The sequence below is a fragment of the Nicotiana sylvestris genome, chromosome 12 (genome assembly GCF_000393655.2).
Source record: "Nicotiana sylvestris chromosome 12, ASM39365v2, whole genome shotgun sequence".
NCBI lineage: Eukaryota > Viridiplantae > Streptophyta > Magnoliopsida > Solanales > Solanaceae > Nicotiana > Nicotiana sylvestris.
In genome coordinates, this window is record NC_091068.1 from 125,912,871 (window position 1) to 125,928,255 (window position 15,385).

Here is a 15,385-nt window from a genome sequence, read left to right on the forward strand (position 1 = left end):
CTATTTCTCTTCAAATATCAATAATCTAAAGCCAAAAATGAATATTTATTCATGGAATATAATCACAAGAGAGTCAAGAACACTTACCCCAAGAATTCCCATAACTTCTCGCTCAAAATTGCCCAGAATCTGAGCTTGAAAGTCCAAAAAATGAAAGAAAATCGGACTGCTCTTTCTCTACACTGTCCAGAATTTTCGGCTACTGTTCACGCGTGTACTGTACACGGTACTGTACACGGGGTTACTGTTCACGGTACTGTTCACGGGGTACTGTACACGGTACTGTTCACAGGGTACTATTTCTGCAATTTTCTCCAATTTTCCTAACTCCGAAATCACTCTAAGACACCTCCGAAACACTCTCGAGCCCTCGGGGCTCCTAACCAAAAACATACACTAACTCAACAACATCCTACGAACTTAATCGTGCGATCAAATCGCCAAAATAATATCATACCACGAATTAAGCTTTAAAATCCAAGAATCTTTCAAATTTCATAAAAACATCAAATTTTCCATTTTGAGTCCGAAACACGTCAAATGACGTCCGTTTTCAACCAAACTTTACAGAAAATGCTTAAACCATATATAAGACCTGTACCGGGTACCGAAACCAAAATACGGGCTCGATACCATCACTTTCTCATCAAATTTCATTTCCATTTTCCTTAAATATTTTCAGAAAGCAATTTTACTCAAAAATTCATTTCTCGGGCCTGGGACCTCGGAATTCGATGATTCTTGTTCCTATGAGTCACAAATAATAATACAAATATATTCCTTCAGTCAAAATTCAATTAGGAGCTCATTTGCTTAGTTCAATACCCATTTCGCTCGTTAAACAATTAACTCATGTTTCGCGTCAAAAACTCAATCGCGACTTGATGAAATTAGACCAAACTTTTCAGATCACTCCTATAAATCATTATCAAAATTCTAGAAGTCTCAAAATCAAATTTCAATCTCTAGAACAAAAAATGAACCTTTGGATCATTACATGCTCATAATCGAAACGCCAAAATCTTTCAAAAACTCATCCAAAACATATCCGAGCCTCATGGGACCCCGACCAAACATGCCCACATAACTCATAACATCACTCAAACCTGTTCTAATTATCAAAACACCTCAAACAGCATCAAATTACCCAAAACTCATCGAATTCAAGCCTAAGTTTCCAAAAACTTCCGAAATACACTTTCGACCAAAAACCCAACCAAATGATGTCTGAATAACCTGAAATTTTACACACACATCAGCAATGACATAACGAAGCTATAGCAACTCTCGGAATTCCATTCCGACCCTCGGATCAAAATCTCACCTATCAACCGGAATTCGCCAAAATACTGACTTCGTCAATTCAAGCCTAATTCTACACCGGACCTCCAAAACCACTTCCAATTACACTCCTAAGTCACAAATCAGCTCCCGGAGCTAACCGAACCATCAGAATTCACATCCGAGCCCTCTAACTCATAAGTCAATGTCCGGTTAACTTTTCCAACTTAAGCCTTCTTAAAAGAGACTAAGTGTCTCATTTCTTATCAAAACCACTCCAAACCAACTCGATCACATAAGATACGGATAATAAAGCATAAAGAAGCTGAGAATGGGAAAAATGGAGCGGTAACCTATGAGACGACGGGTCGGGTCGTCACATCCTCCCCAACTTAAACAAACGTTTGTCCTCGAAAGTGCCTAGAGTTCTCCCAAAAGCCAAAAAATCGCTTAGTAACCTCGCCACGCATATACCCGGGGGTGATCCCACGTCACCCTATCTCATATAAGTCTGACAACACATTGTAACTGAAATTTTGCAATCCAATCTAGCCCATAATCCATAGGACCACGTTTCCAGTTTTGAAATCTTTCATATGATCAGAATCCCACATTTATACTATGAATAAGCTCGAACAAGTTGTAATAACCCACACCTGTAACCTCAGGTGCTATTACATGATAGATCACATAACTCAAACGCTTGTAGTGATAACTCCTAATCACAACAGCTACACACAACACCCGAATGCCGATAGAAAAACTCTTATCAACTAAAATCTCATCTCACACTTTCATATACTGCCAATGATAACTAAATCACGCGGTAAACCATAACCATTTCCCATATCAACCAAGCGCAATTTGATGTCTAGTACCACAAACGAATAATCATGCCCACGGAAAAGTACATAATACAATGCCATACCAGTAAACCTCACTATTGTACCATCTGATTACCCCAGAAAGGGAAAATACCTCAAAGAAGAGAGTCGCTTTGCAAGTTCCACAAGTACCACCCCAACGATATGCTATGAGCTCGTCAATCACAGTGGAACCAAGATACATGAATAGAATAATAATAACTGGCTCCCCTATAGCTCACATTGACATTAACTTCACGAGCAACTTAGTTGCCAATAACATAATCCACCTGGCATGATCACAGACCTCCAATCCAAGCATATCATATAGAAGTAATCCAACAAGTACACATGTATATGCTAAGTGAAACAAGATTATCATGCTCCTGGACTGGCATAAATAACACTCTATATCGTAGGCATGAGCAAACTGCGCTGTCATAGCTCAAATCAGCAAGTTAACACAGAATTAGTAATTACCAAGTTTGTTCTAGAATTTAGCATCTTGGAAATCTCAAGTATAGTCCAGATAGTTCTTAACAGAGTTACGAATATGAGAAACATTATACCTTTAAGCTCAATATCCCACTCTAGGCATATCATAGCCTACGTATCTTCCGAGCACGAATATTGGCTCGGTGCTTGCACACAGGTTCAAACCTCACATATATCCGCGCTCACAGCGTATAGTTATCACCATCAATTAGCTCGACTAGTGCATCCAATGAGTTAGATAAAATACTCTCCTCAACATGCCACAATCCCGAAATAGTATATTCTTGAGAATTCCTCTTCTCCAAATTCATAGATCACATAAATCACTGTAACTGATCACAACCTCAACACCCAAATGACTGACACATCCCTCAAGTACGATCATCCCAAGATAATTATTTTCAAAAAATTTTCTAAATACATAACAAGATCGAAATATTGGTAGTCGATCAACCAAGTGAGCGTTGAAACGCCAATTGACATCTGTTAGTCAGAATGTAATGTGCACCCTTCTCAGGCCTTACCGAGCAGTTATAACATTCAATCTAAGTATCTGAAACTGATTATTCTATCCAGAATTCATGTCCTTTTCTTCAAAAATGAACTGCCACCTCGTACATGAAAATATTAAACATGCACAACATACCACGTCTATTATGCCATCATTTTGCAAATGCAAGAATATCATTAGAATTTCCAGGCTATAGGAAAATTACATTCCGGCAGTTACAAATCTTCTATTTGCTTCCATTTAGGAGGAGTTCGTAATATACAATATGTTCCGCACACCGGTAGAAGATATCCGGCTCGAACTATGGTAAAAACCATCAAGAAAACTTTAAAATCTGCTCACACATACCCAAGTTATCAAAACAGAATTCCTCTGGCTTGACCAAGCCATGTAGGTCACCAACCCAAAAATATTGCCATAAAACATCTGTAAAGCATCACAATATACGGTATATGAATATGAAGCTTATGGCAAAACCAACACTGGAGCTGTGGTCAAAGCTGTCTTGAGCTTCTGAAAGCTCTTCTCACATTCGTCTGACCATACAAACGGTGCACCCTTCTGAGTCAACTTGGTCAAGGGCAATGCAATGGATGAAAAATCCCTCACAACTGGGATAGAATCGATACTAGTAGTCTCAGCTCCAACATCTAGCACAAACGCTAGATATGACAAACAACCCTTCCCAACTATACGCTGGGCTTTCAAGAAAGAAATTACTCTGCTAGAAACATAATTAGTCATACCACGCCACTCGATCCGCGATACACCCGGCATAGCCAAAGTAACTGTCTTAGCATGACAGTCTAGAATAACATGACACGGAAATAACCAATCCATGCCCAATATAACATCAAAGTCCACCATGCTCAATAGCAATAGATCAACTCGGGTCTCCAGACCCTCAATAATCACAACACATGACCGGTACACACGGTCCACAAAAATAGTATCACCCACCGGGGTAGATACATGAACAAGTAAAGAAGGAAACTCTCGGGGCGTACCCAAATAATGAGCAAAATATGAGGATAAATAAGAATAGGTGGAACAGGGATCAAATAATACAGAGGCATCTCTATGGTAGACTAGACAATTCTTGTAATGACAGCATCTGAAGCAATAGCATAAAAAAAATAGGCCCGTCCACTGCCTGATCGACCTTAATCCCCGTAAGCAATAACCGACTCACCAACACGCCTCAAACTGGAACCAATATAGCACATAATCGTGCAATCAACTTATTTAATAGCAAACTCCCCAACTTGGCTCAAAGACATAGATCAAAACACACTCAATAAATCATAACACACATACTCTATTATTGACGTAATACCATAGTGAGATTGAACTCACTCCTTCATAAGCTTATGGAAATACAAATCATCTGGAATTTTAACTCTTCTGCAATTCTTGCATTCACTCACATAACAGTTAAGCCCACTCTCTAGGCGACCAAATTTAGATTTCAACGCATATTCTTCACTTGTAAATGAGATCTTCTAATAGACAACATAAGGATCACACCACCTTAGAACACTCCTCAGGAGATAACCCACCTGCTTCACCTCCAATTAACATTTTTGTATACTTTCCACGGTCATACACATTACACAATCACTTAATCTTCTTGAGTCTAAACTCATATCGTAACATGAAATTTACTTCACTCAAAATAGGAGACATGAAAAAATTCTCCATGCGCCCATAACTCGGGGCTACACATCTAATCACAATGAAAATCAAACACTTAATAGTTCATCTATCATCCTGCCGCCCTTCCTCGTCACTTCCAAGTCATATAGATATGCCTCGCAGTACTAACATACTCATCATATAGCCACAACCATCATTTCCACTAACAGGGACACTACCGAACATATAAGTTCAAAAACACTTGTTCACACAATCAGCACCTCGGCGCTCCCGCCATAGGCAAAGATCCAACCTCAAGTCCTCCAGACTGGCCCACCATAAACTCACAGAGATAACACCTCGCCCCTCGATTGGGGAATCACAAGCCATCGAGGCACATCTGATACTGAGCGCACATGCGCGCATACGAACGCGTGAAAGGAATTTCAAAAGTTTCTTTTCAAGATGAATCAAGGACGCACGATAAGAATTCAAGAATGTGAAGTTTTCCTAAAGGTTTTGTAGCCTCTCGAGGATAAATACAGATGTCTCCGTACCGATCCGCGAGACTCTACTAAACCGGCTCATGACTCGCGAGACCAAGTAATCTAGGCTCTGATACCAACTTGTCACGACCCCAACCCCGGTCATGAAGGCGCCCAACATACTACTAGGCAAGCCCGACCATTCAACAACATTATCCCAAATTCTTATTCAGATTATAGATAAATATCACAGAGAATTTACTAAGTCATTTCATTTAAGTGTATAATTAATAATAAAATCTGCGGAAGTTCAATTAAAATACCACACCATAGTCCAACAGAATCCGGTGTCACGAATATGAGCCTCTAATACAGAATATTCACCTATTACAAGTCTGTCCAGGAAAAATACGGAATAAAAGATAGAGATAGAGGGGAGAGATCAAGGCTGCGAACGCCATGCAGCTACCTCAATACTCCCGGATATTGCCTGCTCAGCTAAACAATTTCTCACTTAGCCTGTGGTGTACCTGGATCTGCACGCAAGGTGCAGGGAGTAATATGAGTACTTCGACCCAGTGAGTAATAAACATAAATAAAGGCTGAGAATATGAAAACACGTTAAGGCACACAACATTCTATACAGAAGCAGTGAAATCATTTAAAATAATAATTCAGTGAAACATCATGTGATATTTCTTTTAAACCAGTAAAACAGGTAATTTGGCAGTAAAATGACGAGTAGAAATCTGCCCATCGGGCTCAATATCAAAACAACAAGTAGAAATCTGCCCCTCGGGCTCAGTATCAAAATAATAATTAGAAATCTGCCCCTCGGGCTCAGTATCAAAATAATAAGTAGAAATCTGCCCCTCGGGCTCAGTATTAAAATAATAATTAGAAATCTGCCCCTCGGGCTCAGTATCACAATAATAAGTAGAAATCTACCCCTCGGGCTCAGTATCTCAGAACAGTATCGGCCCCTCAGGCTCAGAACAGTATGAAGCAACCAGTCAATGAAATAAGAGCACATAATTATTATGGCAGATAATGCAGATAAGGAATAAATGCATGAGTGCAATGCAATGCATATGACGGTACCCTCTGGTACCCACTGCGGCGTGCAGCCCGAGCCATCCATATTTATTTATCGTCGACGGCGCTCACTGGGGGTATGTACAGACTCCGGAGGGGCTCCTACAGCCCAAGCGCAATATCAAGCCATCTCGTGGCATCAAATCTAGGCCCTCGGGCTCATATCAATATCAGTATAATCATCCAGGCTCTCGGCCTCAATATCAATGTAATCAACTAGGCTCTCGGCCTCAATATCAATGTAACATTGCTGCGACGCGCAGCCCGATCCATGCTCAGTCCAGAAATCATCATAAGCCCCTTGGGCATTTGTAAAACAGTAGTTCTCAGCCCGAAATATCATTTAGAAATATCATTTAAGTTTTCAAATCTTAGAAAGATGGCTGAGTTTGCAAAACAGTATTTAAAACCTTGGACTGAGGTCAAATGATATGCAAAATATGCGAAAGCAGTGATATCAATCCCTGAAGGATTCAAATAATTGGCAAGAAGCCCAAATGTAACAATTAAATCCAAGTAAGGATGATTCTCAATTTAGTTCAAGTAGAAAACACGGTAAAAACATCTCTCGGGACGGACCAAGTCACAATCCCCAACGGTGCTCTACCCCACGCCCGTTATCCGGCGTGCAAGTCACCTCAATATAGCGTTACGATGTGAAATTCCGGGGTTTCAAACCCTCAGGACATCATTTACATCAATTACTCACCTCAAGACGGTCAAAGTCTAGCTCGCTATGCCCTTGCCTCTCAAATTACCCTCCTCGTGCGACGAATCTGCCCAAAATCACAACGAATATGTTGCATTATGCTAAAGAGACAATACCCAATCGAAAAATATCAAAATTCACGAATTTGACAAAACCCGAGCCCCGGGCCCACATCTCGAAAAATCAGAAAATTGACATCACCGGATTCCTTGTCTCGCCACGTGTCTAACCATAAAAAGTTTACCAAAATCCGACATCGGATTGACTTTTAAATCTTAAAAATTCATCTTTAGGGAATTTTTAGAAAATCATCCATTTCTCTTCAAATATCAATAATCTAAAGCCAAAAATGAAGATTTATTCAAGGAATATAATTATAAGAGAGTCAAGAACACTTACCCCAAGAATTCCCATAACTTCTCGCTCAAAATTGCCCAGAATCCGAGCTTGAAAGTCCAAAAAATGAAAGAAAATCGGACTGCTCTTTCTCTACACTGTCCAGAATTTTCGGCTACTATTCACTCGCACTTTTCACACAGTACTGTTCACAGGGTACTATTTCTGCAATTTTCTCCAATTTTCCTAACTCCAAAATCACTCCGAGACACCTCCGAAACACTCTCGAGCCCTCGGGGCTCCTAACCAAACACATACACTAACTCAACAACATCCTATGAACTTAACCGTGTGATCAAATTGCCAAAATAATGTCATATACCATGAATTAAGCTTTAAAATCCAAGAATTCTTTCAAATTTCATAAAACATCAAATTTTCCATTTTGAGTCCGAAACACGTCAAACGACGTCCGTTTTCAACCAAACTTTACAGAAAGTGCTTAAACCATATATAAGACCTGTACCGGGTGCCGAAACCAAAATACGGGCTCGATACCATCACTTTCTAATCAAATTTCATTTTTATTTTCCTTAAATATTTTTAGAAAGCAATTTTACTCAAAAATTCATTTCTCGGGCCTGGGACCTCATAATTCGATGATTCTTATTCCTATGAGTCACAAATAATAATACAAATATAGACCTTCAATCAAAATTCAATTTGGAGCTCATTTGCTCAGTTCAATACCCATTTCGTTCGTTAAACAATTAACTTATGTTTCGCGTCAAAAACCCAATCGCGACTTGATGAAATTAGACCAAACTTTCCAGATCACTCCTATAATTCATTATCAAAATTCCGAAAGTCTCAAAATCAAATTTCAATCTCTAGAACTAAAAATGGACCTTTGGATCATTACATGCTCATAATCGAAACACCAAAATCTTCCAAAAACTCTTCCAAAACATATCCGAGCCTCATGGGACCCCGACCAAACATGCCCACATGACTCATAACATCATTCAAACCTATTCTAATCATCAAAATACCTCAAACAACATCAAATTACCCAAAACTCATCGAATTCAAGCCTAAGTTTCCAAAAACTTTCGAAATACACTTTCGATCAAAAACCCGACCAAATGATGTCCGAATAACCTGAAATTTTACACACACATCAGCAATGACATAACGAAGCTACAAAAACTCTCGGAATTCTATTCCGATCCTCGGATTAAAATCTCACCTATCAACCGAAATTCGCCACAATACTGACTTTGCCAATTCAAGCCTAATTCTACACCGGACCTCCAAAACCACTTCCGATCACACTCCTAAGTCACAAATCACCTCCCGGAGCTAAACGAACCGTTAGAATTCACATCCGATCCCTCTAACTTATAAGTCAACGTCCGGTTGACTTTTCCAACTTAAGCCTTCTTAAAAGAGACTAAGTGTCTCATTTCTTATCAAAACCACTCCAAACCAACTCGATCACATAAGATACGGATAATAAATCATAAAGAAGCTGAGAATGGGAAAAACGGAGCGGTAACCTATGAGACGACGGGTCGGGTCGTCACAATTCAAGAGATTGATAGCCCCAATTAAAGGGTTAAACCTAGAGATAGTAATACTCGACTTGAGCCAATTTTGCTTGCATTGTTTAAACACCCAATTGGGCTTGAGAAAGACAATTAGGGCAAAGTCACCCAAACTACCGAGAGGTATAGAGTGAGTAACTATGTGTAATGGTTATATCATGATCCCAATTACAACAAGTTTGCCTTTAGACCCCGTTAGATACCCATCTAGGTGTAAGTCACTTCCCTAGTGCCTTTTTACCAATTGAGAAAACCTTACAAAAATATCATACTTAGCTTATTTTCATTGTTCATCAGTACTGAAGTAGAATAGTAAACAAACAAAGAATGATTGGAAGTGCAATTATGAACATCGCACATTGCTAGATTAGATAGAAATCCAATTCCAAACCTATCTTAGCTCTCTGTGGATTCGATCCTGACCTTCAGGTAAAAGCTGCATCGATCGCTCTTGTCACTCTATAGTGGTATAGGGTTGGCTCAAATCATATAGGTATAGTGATAGAAGAATGTAAAGAATATAGCAAGTCGGGGATAACTTTGCTGATTTGTAATGTTTTCTTTGGTGATTAATGATAATATAATTACAAAAAAAAAACTTCTCATATATACATTTCATCTTATAAATAACATCATATAGTTTCACTCAAACAATTATGTATAGCTACCGACATTATGTCATCATAAATACTTATTTTAAGTAAGTACAAGTACTAGCATTTCCGACATTTATTTTAAAACTGGCAAGAAACATTAACAAATTATGATTACAATATTCACTGCCCATAAAAAAGTATTTTTATTTGATGCAACCTCATCATTCTCAAAGAAAATTTTCACTCCAACTTTTTTTAACAATTCTACAGAAACTAAATTTGCCCGAATATTAGAGTTATGGATCACCCAATTACTGTCAATATTTTTCAGAAGTGAGTTTAAAAAGAAATTTTCATTCTAAGAACTTAAGTAGTCCTTGAATCGCCAAAATAAATAAATCATTCTTCTTGTTCTTCAACTTGGGTGTAGGACACAAAATGAACTTAATTAGCACAAATTTGCTTAGTAGCACAAGAGTCTAACATCTAATCTGTTGCATTAGCCATAAGATTTGCTTGAGAAATGACCATAACAATTATATCATCCGCTTAGTCAAAAAAAAATTTGACTTTGCAGGATTATTATTTCTCTCGAATCCTCTTCTATGAGAAATATATAGTGGCTTAGTGTGCCCTCACAACATAATTATTATTTCCAATAAAGTTTTATCTCAAATAATTAACTCATAGTTATATGAAGAAAAATTAGTCATTATTCAAAATTCACCCGAATGACCAAGAAATAAGTGAAGTTTATTTTTAGATCATAAAGTACTTCCACCAAAATGCAATATACTTTGGCTCTCCAATATATATATTGTCGCCATAAGAATCACAAATTTCGTAAGGCTCATATTGACATTAAAATAATTATTTCAATGAGGCAAGGGCGGAAAAAACAATCGACAATAATATACATATCTGAGTTCTTTTAGATATATGTATAATAACTATATTGATAAATTCAAATTTAGAATCACTCAGAAGTCACTTATGATCTCTAGTAACATAAGTAAAATATAAAATATTGATGCATTAGAAAATTAAATTTTACCACTGCTCAAAACAAATAAGATATTGTCTTTTTAAAATTTTACGAGAGGAAATTCAAAACATTCAAGATAAAGAGAACTACAAAAGCGTCACTTATAAGACTAAAAAGTTAACATGCATTTTCTTTCACAATACAAAATGCACATATATAATATCACGTTACAAATCGATATTAGTAAATAGCGCACACCCTGAAACACTAATAAAATTAGAAATAAATTATATGTATATTCTTAACGTCAAAGTTTATCTGCCTATTATATTCTCACGAGAATAAGCATAAAAGAATAAAAGGTATCAGTCAATTACGTGCTACCTGGCACTTAGATATAATTTTATGCAAAACCTATCAAGCGAAAGATATTACCGTGTGCCTTTAAAGTCCATCAGAATTCCATAAGTAGTATTCTCCATAAAAACAAAGTGAAATATCCTTAGGATTGTTGTAAATCTTATAGAAAATACTTCATCACGAAACTTGTAGGGAATTCTTTAAAACTTGAGGCGTGTTAAAGACACTATCTTTAAGGATATTTTACTCGGTTTGGGTGTATCCCCAAAGATTTAACATACCCTTCTAGTATAAAACTAGGAGCATAAACTAACAAAGATTTATTCAGCTTGGTAGAAAATCCAGCAGAAGGAATGAGAGTATTTTCTGTATACTTAGTATCTACCACACCATAAAGAATGTATGTATATAAATAATGTATGTATATATAGGTAAGTGGAATCAAGTGGTTATAATGTGTGAGTAATAGTCCAACGGTTACAAATATAGAATAATGACTCATTATTGCATGAAATAATAAAGACATTAAATGTTAATAAAATGAATCCAGATACTTTCAAAAAATATGATTCTGGACACTTCCTTTTGAGATACCATATTAACTATTTTTCTAACACCTAGTTGCATACGTGCCTCTAAATATCTATCTATATATATATATATATATATATATATATATATATATATATATATATATATATATATAAAGCAAGAAAGTTACCATATATAATTGACATTATGGTTAAGCCAAGTGGTAAGCTAATAAATGTCAATAGTATATGGTAACAATTTATTCTATATTTGACTATTTAAGTTAAATACAAATATAATATAATATAATATAATATAATATATGTATATATACGAAATTTAAATTAAAAGATAATTTTGAATTTATAGATAAAATTCTAAAATTCGAATTTAAATTAAAAATAAAATTTATCTTTTTTATCATGTTATCATACTTAATTTGGTTAATGATCATATGTAATCATGTTAGGAACTTTTGTTATTTTTTATATTTAAATACTACTTCGCCTCTAGAAAAAAAAAAGCTACTCCATATAACTATAAAACTCTTTTACATTTAAAATCCTATAAGTATAGTTCTTTGAAACGTTGTAGCTAGATTTGAATAAAATAAAATTCTTTTAAAATAAATGTAATATATAAGGTACACGTCTATGTTTATCTAAATAACAAAAAAGAGTTTACAAAACCAAATAAAAGTTTACTTACATATATAATAAAGTAAACATACATACTGGAGAAAGAAACATCACAAAATCAGTCAATATTAAAAAAAAAAAAGTTGTTTCTTTTTTCTTCTTGAAGAATATTTATTTGAAGAGTCAATTTGCATAAATGGACATCAAACAAATAACAAAACTTTGGCTATACATATTGCTATCATTAATTTCAATTTAACACATTCAAGGAATTGAAGGTTTTAAGCTGAAACCTCTTCATTTAGCTGTAGTCAAGCTAATATTGCAAAGGTATAATATTTTTTTCGTTGAAGAATATTAGTTTTGAATCATTAGATTATGTGAAAGGTTTTTTTTTCAAACTCAACAAGAGATAAATTGGTTACTAATTGATAGTTTCTATAGCGACTTTTGAATGTAACAAAGAGTATATATAAGAAAAGATTGGTATGACGTGAAATATTTTTTTTAATGTAAACAAATTATTTCGAAAAATCTCTTTACTTTTTTTTAAATCAAAGATAAGATATTTTTGAACATTAGTAGAGAGTTTTAAAATTATTATAATAGAAGTTATATCATGGATAAACTCAAAAAATCAAAATCTATGGAATATTACATAATATCCAACCATATTTATTGTTTACTTTTTATAGCTAATATAAATAGATGATATACCGACAACACACGATTATACACATATTATATATGGATTATATATAAATTACACATCATTTAATTTTTTAATTTAAGTGGTCGAGTGGGCACCTATTTAGGCTGATTAGATAAAGCCAAAAGAAAAATATGAAATAATTTCAACCAAAGACTAAAAATATAATTAAAGTTCATATGTAGATAATTTTTATTAAAACTCATCCTTTTATAGTGGAATAAATTAATTTTTTGTAACAACACAAATAATGACATAAAAAATAAGATAAAAGAAAATAAATATTGAAACAAATGTGAGAAAGATCTAAAAACGAGAAATAAAAGATGACAACAAATTTCTTCTTATGTTTAATCTTTGTTGAGTATAAAAATTTGAAAGTTAATCTCATCGATTTCAAATATTTTTTTTTCAACTCAAATACATAGATTATAAGATAAGGATATCTTCGAATATTTTTTTTTAATTACATTATGTGTCATTTTTAAAAAATCACTATTACTAACAAACTAATATGATATTCGAATTTGAATTGAAATAGTGCAAAAATAAAATTATCACTACGAGAATTGAGAAAATATTAGTTTTTTTTCATGTAATGTTTCTTAATTAATATTTGACGATTATCTATAGATTATTTAGAAGGTTTAAATATTAAGGTTATTTTCATATAATTCAAATAACTCAGATATTTAACATAGTTAATGTCAAATATCAAAATGGAGTAAAACAAATTCACTAGCTAAAGAATTTTTTATATTTTTAGATAGCCAACTAAAATGAGTCTTGAATTAAGAATAATATTTTCAATTACATTATTATAAAAATAATTATTATTGAAATATAATGTTTTGGAAACTGAAATTTTAAGAAAGAAATATTTTTTAAGAGATATCAACACCAAATAAGAGTTCAAGTAGTATTAAAAGAGTTAAGTCTTATCCAAAGAGTTATACATTGTCTCAATATTTGATTGTTTTATCATAAATATGAGTTATTATTTTGCTTCCTGACTATTTTTAGGATCCAATGACACCGACAAGAATGGTATAAAAAAATAGAAGAAATTGTTAATTTTTTTCATGTAGTTAATATCCAATGATTATCTATATTTACTGAGAAAGTGTAAATTTTAAGATTATTTACATACAATCCAAATAACTTAAATATTTGACACGATTAGTGTCCGCGCATCCGCGCGGGTACTAATACTAGTATGGAAAAAAGCGCCTAACAAACACTAAATCTAGTGTAAGTGTACGTCATTAACAAACTTTGATCCTACTAGTTAGTATCGTCTTATATTATTGCTTCCTATGTAGTACTGTTATTGGGATTTCTATGTTAATTTATTATTGGCTTAAATAAATTCAATTTTATATGCTCTATTTTTTATTTAATAGCATGTTTGATGTATGTCCTAATTTAACCTAACCAATTTAGGATAAGTTTGTTGCATTCCCATTCAATTCTCAATTTAAACTATTGATTTTCGTACACGCGAAACAAACATAAAAACTCAGATTATGCTCAATTATATTATACATAACCTTTTATCTTAAGTTTGTTGTCTGAGTGTGTACAGTACACACTTTGGGTCTCGATTAATTCGGATTTGCACCGGAAAACTCCACTTGAGTGTAAGAGGGTGGGTTAAAGCGCTCCATGCTAAAGGCAATTTCATTTTCAGAATGCAAACTCGAGCAACTACTTAACATCTCACACACAGCCTTTGGATGGGTAGAAAACTTTAGTTGAGTTCGGTAAATTATCATAGAATCTTTGAAATAACTATTTCCGAAGAGTTTCAGCAGCAATAGGCGCCCATGGCCTAATGGATAAGGCGCTTGACTTCTAATCAAGCGATTGTGGGTTCGAGTCCCACTGGGCGTGCTTGTTTTTATTTTTATTTTGTTTAATGTCAATGACTCACTAAGATGAGTGTTCCAAAGTTGCGGAAATCTCAACATCCAGCTCAAATTTATTGATTTTGAAACTAAATTTACGTGTTTTACTAGTTTATATATTTACCTTGACTTGATGACTGATAGAACCCTCTCTTCATTTATATATCTCTTTATTTGGTGGTGAACGATGTTGAGAACATTCTCAGTTCAAGCACAACAGAACAAGCTAGTAAAAAAGTACAGAGAGTAGGTTAACTTCTTGATTAGTTCTGAAAATTCGATTCCTACGTACCTATAAAGCTAGAACTATTCAAGATAAATCTTGAAAAAAAAAAATTAGTATATCAAACAACTCTTAGCGTCCTTAGGAGACTGTGATGAGTTAAACAACTCGTGTTAGCAATAAAATTAACCGGATAAACTGATTAACTTTTCGTCCTGTAACATAAGGTTATTTTTGATATTGTAAAATAGAAAATGGGGTTGAATATCAAATCAACCAATTCAAACTTTTCTATGCCTAAGGAGAAGAATCATTCACTTGCTTTTCAGCTTTCTTTGACGTAACTGGTAAAGTTGCTATCATGTGACCAAGAGGTCATGGGTCCAAGTCGTGAAAACAGTATCTTGCGGGTAAGACTG

At 34.6% G+C, this 15,385-nt stretch overlaps 1 non-coding gene across 1 annotated transcript; it reads left to right on the forward strand.

Annotated features, from left to right (window-relative positions):
- Positions 1–14,656: 14,656 nt before the first annotated feature.
- On the forward strand, positions 14,657–14,729 carry TRNAR-UCU (transfer RNA arginine (anticodon UCU)). Its single transcript has one exon. It is a non-coding gene; the product is annotated as a tRNA-Arg (tRNA).
- The last annotated feature ends 656 nt before the right edge of the window (positions 14,730–15,385 follow it).